Here is a 6,492-nt window from a genome sequence, read left to right as displayed (position 1 = left end):
TCTCTGACCCCTAGTGAGTTTTGGCATTCCTTTTTATACTTGTTAGTCATTTGGGTTTCCTTTTTTGTGAATGAACTCTTCATGTATTTTGCCCATTTTTTTATGGAGTCTTGTTGATTTGAAGGAGTTTCTCATATATTGTAGATAGTATTCTCATATCTTGTAGATATTAATGCTTAACAGTCTTTTAGGGACTGTAAATATCTCTTTTGGTCTACCATTTATCTATGATCTTAATTAATGTTAAATTTATGGTGTATCTTTGAAGAGTATACTGATATCATCATATCCATATAGTTCTTCATTTTGTAGTTTGTGTTTTAAGAGTCTTGTTTAAATCCTTCTTCACACCTAGGTCACAAGGATGTTCTCTTACATTTTCTTTTTTTCTTAAATTTATTTACTTATTTATTTTTGGCTGCGCTGGGTCTTTGTTGCTGCGCACAGTCTTTCTCTAGCTGCAGCGAGTGGGGGCTACTCTTCGTTGCGGTGCGTGGGCTTCTCATTGCAGTGTCCTCTCTTGTTGCAGTTGCAGAGCATGGGCTATAGATGCACAGGCTTCAATACTTGTGACGTATGGGCTTAGTTGCTCCGCTGCATGTGGGATCTTCCCGGACCAGGGCTCGAACCCGCGTCCCCTGCTTTGGCAGGTGGATTCTTAACCACTGAGCCACCAGGGAAGCCCTACATTTTCTTTTATTACCCTTACAGTTTTGCATTTCACATTTTGGTTCTTAATCCATTTGGAGTCCATCTTCGTATATGAGGCAATGTAGAGACCTAACCATTTTTCCTCAAAAATGGTTTGAGGAAACCAACACTATCTGAACAGCCTAGCCTTTCTTCACTAATATTTAAACAGTTTTATTGAGATATAATTCATATACCATACAATTCACCCATTTAAAGTGGCTTTTAGCATATTCACAGACTTGTACAATTATCACAATTAATTTAGAACATTTTCATCACTCCCCCTGGAGAAAACCCACTATACCCTTTAGCCATCATCTTCACTAATTTTTGATGACACCTTTATCACATATAAGTTCTCAGGTCTATATGGATCTGTTTCTGAGCCCTTAATATGTTCTACTTGTCCATTTGTCTATGTGTCCACTTGTCTAGTACTATTCTATTACTATGGTTTGTCTTATGTCTTATTATCTGCTATGGCAGGTCTCCCCTCTTCACACTTTTTTGAAATTGGCTTAGCCAAATTCACATATCCTTTGACCTAGGACTTCCACTTTTTAGAATTTATCCTATGGATATACTTGAATGAAGCAAAATGATATACATACATATTTAGTCATTGCAGAATTATTTGCTATAGCCAAAAATTGGAAACAATCAAAACTTCCAAAATGGGGGACTGGTTTAATTACAGTACATTCAAACAGCAGAATACCATGCTGCTGTTTAAAAAAAGAATTAGAAGAAGAAGAAGAAAGAGAAGAAGAGGAAGAAGGAGAAAAATGAAGAAAGAATCTTAAAGCTCTCTATCTGCTGATACGGAAAGATCTCCAAGACGTATTATTAAGTGAAAAAAGTAAGGTGTTGAATAGTGTGTACGTTACTTTTGTATAAAGATGGGGAAGGACAAGGATGCATATTCAAATTCACTTATATCCATACAAAGAAACTTTGAAGAGACAGAAGCATAAGAAACTAAGACCAGTAATTTATTTGGGGGTCAGGGAACATTGGCAGATGGGAGACAAGGATGGGAGGGAGAGATTTCACTGTCTGCCTTTTGACACTACCATTTTTGAATCATGCGACTATATGACCTATGCAAAAATTAACCTAAAATAAGGGAATATTGACTTAGCTCTTCATGAATTTATATTCTTCCATATAAAATTTAGAATACATTTATTGAATTACTAAAAAAAAAAACAATCCAAGTCTTGACTAGGATAAAATCCTCTGCTCCTCCCCTCAAGGGTCAGAAGTACACTGACAGCTTTGAGGGCCTGAAGCCAAGAGAAGGCCCTGGTCGGGTGGTAACCAGGACTGGAAACAGTTCTGAATTCAGGAGAAAGACCTCAAGTTGTAGATGGCTGTTGGCTTTCTTTTAAACCCTGGCCATTTAGAACCATCTATTCTGCTCCTTTATGTTTGCCTAACTGTTTTATTAAGGAATGATCTCACCAGGGAAGAGGGGAAAAGAAGTATCTAGTATAAATCTTTCAAATGACCCTGTCTGAACTTCCCTGGTGGCGCAGTGGTTAAGAATCTGCCTGCCAATGCAGGAGACACAGGTTCGAGCCCTGGTCCGGGAAGATCCCACATGCCGCGGAGCAACTAAGCCTGTGGGCCACAACTACTGCGCCCATGTGCCACAACTACTGAAGCCCGGGCACCTAGAGCTTGTGCTCCACAACAAGAGAAGCCACTGCAATGAGAAGCCTGCGCACCGCAATGAAGAGTAGCCCCGGCTCACCACAACTAAAGCGCGTGCACAGCAACGAAGACCCAACGCAGCCAAAATTAATTAATTAATTAATTAATTTAAAAAAACAAAACAAAACAAAAACCCTGTCCATGATCCATGACTACTTGCACTAGTGAGGACAAAGCCTCGTCACCCACCTGGTGGCAGGTTATCTTAACTGCAGGCCGAATGCTTGAGAAAAGGGCCTTTGTTGAGCTGAGCTTACAAAACCAAACCCAAGGGGCTTCCCTGGTGGTGCAGTGGTTGAGAGTCCACCTGTCGATGCAGGGGACACGGGTTTGTGCCCGGGTCCGGGAAGATCCCACATGCCGCGGAGCGGCTGGGCCCGTGAGCCATGGCCGCTGAGCCTGCGCGTCCGGAGCCTGTGCTCCGCAACGGGAGAGGCCACAACAGTGAGAGGCCCACGTACAGCAAAAAAAAAAAAACCAAACCCAAGAAGGGCAGTTGGACACGCTTCGCAAACTTGTTTGTTTTCTTTCCCTAAACATCAGCCCAGCTTCTTGTCCCAAAGGATCATAGACTCCAAATTAGTAGAATCAAAATTAATGAGATTTTCCAGTAATAAGCCCGAGACTTAAATGATGGAAAATCCACTAATTATAGACTATGCAGCCACCTAACCACGACTTGGATCCAGGCCTCTGGCGGGGAGGGAGGCGAAGGGAAGAGGGAAGGTCGTCGATGCAACCTGTGCCTCACAGTCCTTCCTTCCTGCTGCCACTGCCCTTTTCCTTGGACTTGGGGGCCTCGCAGCACCCAGAGTTTCCTGCCTCTGAACTCCTACCCACCTCCTGCCCCCAGGTCAACCAGGCCCTGCTTCTAAGGGCTCTGTAAGGCTAAATTCCTGGAAACTGCAAAATAGGGCCCATAGTGGAGGTGGGGGGTATGTTTTTGCCTCAGTTCTGGGAAGCAGTGGGGGAGGAGTGCAGGGAGAACGAAGAAGGGTAGAAAAGGCAGACAAAATGCCCATTATACCCAAGCCCTGTTAATTTCCTTTTTTCATCTCTTTATCAGTGTTTGTTGACTGAGCTTCTTATCAACAGGAAACGCCTGCCTAAGGGGATGAGGCAGGTCCAGGGGGACTGGACGCCAGGGGCCAGGAGCTCTGGGTGGTACGGTGCTGCTCTCCAGCCTGACTGAGTGGTCTCATGATTCCCAGGACCCAGCAAGTCTCCCAGGCTCCTCACCTTGGCATCTGGTGAATCCTTAGGTCTCCATAGTAAGACACGACAGCAGACAGGCCCTGATGATCCCTTTGCCGGGGCTCCAACTCTAGCCTTCTGTGACCAAGGACAGGTCACCAAACGGCTCAAGCTGTGACATGAGAATTGTCCTTGCCCCTAAAACCCACCAGCCCCCCTCTCTTCTAACTGAGAGGCCAAGTGACCTGCCCAGGTCAACAGACGTCTTAGTAAGTCACCCTAACTGGCCCTTCTAGCATGTTTGCCTTTATCCCTCAGAGCATGGTGCCCATTCTGGGCATCCAGGCCTGGGACAATTAGGTGCTTGGCACAGACTTCTGAAGGAGAAGAGGGGACTCTAGCATTGATTGACCTCCTACTATGTGCCAGGTGCTTTAAAAACATTGATCATCAGTCTAGGATACCCGTCTCCCAGATGGGGCTCCCGGGAGAGGGACAGACTGAGGGTCAGATTTCACAGGAGGCTAAGAGCAAGTCTTAGTGCTGAAAGTAAACGTCCAAGACGGATAGCTGGGCCAAGCCAGCTTTATGGTGGCCGAGAGGAACAGGTTTATCTAGATGTCTTCCGTCAAACTGGCAGAAGACTGAATCAACCATATGGGAACTGGCTGTTCTGGTAGAAGAGGCGGGAAAGGTTTGTGTACAACAGAATGTGGGCCACCTTGCTTCCCGTTCCTTGCCTCTGCCTATCAGTTGCCCCTGAGCAGCCCCACTCTGCTTTTGGTGGTGCTGGTGGTAGTAAAGGAAATGCCAGTGTGCCTCTTGCCCTGCCCCCCACCCCCGGCTTCCCGGACAAGCCTGCTCTGCCCCGCACCTCACCACTTGCTCCTGCAGTTGGGGATCTAGGTCAGTGAGAGTGGGTGGGTGAAAAAGAACAGAGAAGAGACTCATCCAGACGTGACACCCGCAGGGCAGCAGTGACAACACTTTAACCTGAAAGCTGCCTGAAAATAGACTGTGTGTCTATGACATTATGCAGATCATATGCAAAGACAAGAAGCCTTCTGTCTCTATTTCTAGCAATCTGAACGTGGCCCTGGTAGAAGCAGCTCGTTCCAAGAGTCGCCCACCCGGAGTGATGACTGCACAGTCAGCATCGTCCCCGCCCTGGGAGACTGGACTCAGGACGTGCACCCCTCCGCTCCATCCCTAGGGCTGGATCTTTTAGGCATGGGGATTTGCCACTTCTTGGTCTGTTAATCTGGATGTGAGAGAGGCTCTAGAGGGAGAAGAGCCACCCTCTGAGTGTAGATGTGGGGCAGGACTGAGGGAGAATGGTGACTGGGAGAATAGGAAGAACTGGGTACCACAAGGCCTTGGCGGGGGAGGGCGTGGTCCTCAGCATCAAAGCTCATGCTCCAGGAACCAGCTTCACTCTCATTTGGGCACGTTACACAGACACTCATCACCCCTCAGAGAGAATCCTTACCACACAAATGATCCTCTCCCTCTTTATGTAGATAAGGAAATTGGAGCCTGGGGTCCCCCAGGAAAGCAAAACAAAGCTGCGAAGAAGTTGATGGGTTTTCTTCTTTCAAAGGCAGGCAGGTTCCCTGAGGCTCTACGTGGAGGCAGGGGCTTAGATGCCACGACCTCCCACCGACTAACCCTGGAGGGCAACGAGCCAATTCTCCTTTTCCAGATCCCAGCCTGTCTTCTTGTGATTTCTTTTCCGTAATATTCCTACGGACCTTCTGCCCACACGCCAACCATAATGTGGACATCAGGGTGGGGATTTAAGGACCAGGGACTGGCAGGCACAGGAGGAAGGGAAAAGCTGCCTTTGCAGGACGCCAGGAACGCTCTTATTGCCCCAAAGCTGGTGTAAGAGGTCCTCTGGGAAGGAGGGTACTGTCTCTTGTGGAGGTCCATGGACATTGGCATCCACAGTCCTAGCCGGCTCCAGGCCTGAGGCCGCCTTGGGGGCTGCTGCGAGGAGGGCAGGTCCTCGTGGTAAAACGAATTGGGATACCCTTTTACCAAGGGTACCCCTTTCTGTGGCTCCCTAAGGGGGCCTCTACTGCAAAGGCACAGATCTTCTAGGCTGGGCGGTCAAATGGAAAAGTCACCTCTTGTCTTCTTTCAGTACCTGCCTCCCCCATGGTATGTCCCCGCCCTCAGTTTCCCGTGGGGAGAGGGAAGGGTGCTGTCTGAGCCCGCCCAGGACGCCAAGGTGGGATCCCGAGGATGGCGGTCGCCTTCTCATTCCAGGCAAGGCGGGGGCCCCATTTGAGGAGGGGATTGAGAACAGGGAATTAAGGCGGGCGGGTCCAAGCTGCCTCTGAGTGAGGACGCAGCTCCTTTCTAGGTGTGGTTTTCGGCGGACAGTCCCTACAGAACAGAAGCATAGGGAAGCTCACGCACGCGGGCGCCCGGTGGGGAGCTCCTGGGCGGGTAAAAACAGGCGATCCCCGCGCGGGGGCGGGGCGGGGCGGGAGGCGGCCGCTGGGTAGCCCTTCGGCCAGCAGAGGGCGATGCGGAGGCGCCGCGAGCAGGCTACTCCCAGCTGGCGGTGGGAACTGAGATTTGGCTCCAAGCAGGGGCCTGCGCCAGCTGTGACTTGTCTTTCACGGGCAAAGCCCGGGCAGGATACCCTGGGACCCTCTCCTTCCCCGTCCCCTCTGGTTCCCTCTGCGATGGGCCACTGCAGAGGCACCGGCCTGCGAAGACTCAGCAGGAGCTCCGGACCGTCAACCATGCTTTATTGAGGACCTACTATGTGCTAAGCACGAGCTAAATGCTCCCACGAAGAGTATCTCCAGGTTAAGAGACTGTAATTTCGGCCTTGGAACACCGTCCTGAACTCAGAAGCATTATGCAGACCGCTCT

This window comes from Monodon monoceros, unplaced genomic scaffold, assembly GCF_005190385.1.
Source record: "Monodon monoceros isolate NGI ecotype Baffin Bay Population unplaced genomic scaffold, NGI_Narwhal_1 Super_Scaffold_6, whole genome shotgun sequence".
Lineage (NCBI taxonomy): Eukaryota > Metazoa > Chordata > Mammalia > Artiodactyla > Monodontidae > Monodon > Monodon monoceros.
The sequence above is the reverse complement of the archived record's forward strand: the minus strand, read 5'-3'. Positions refer to the sequence as shown.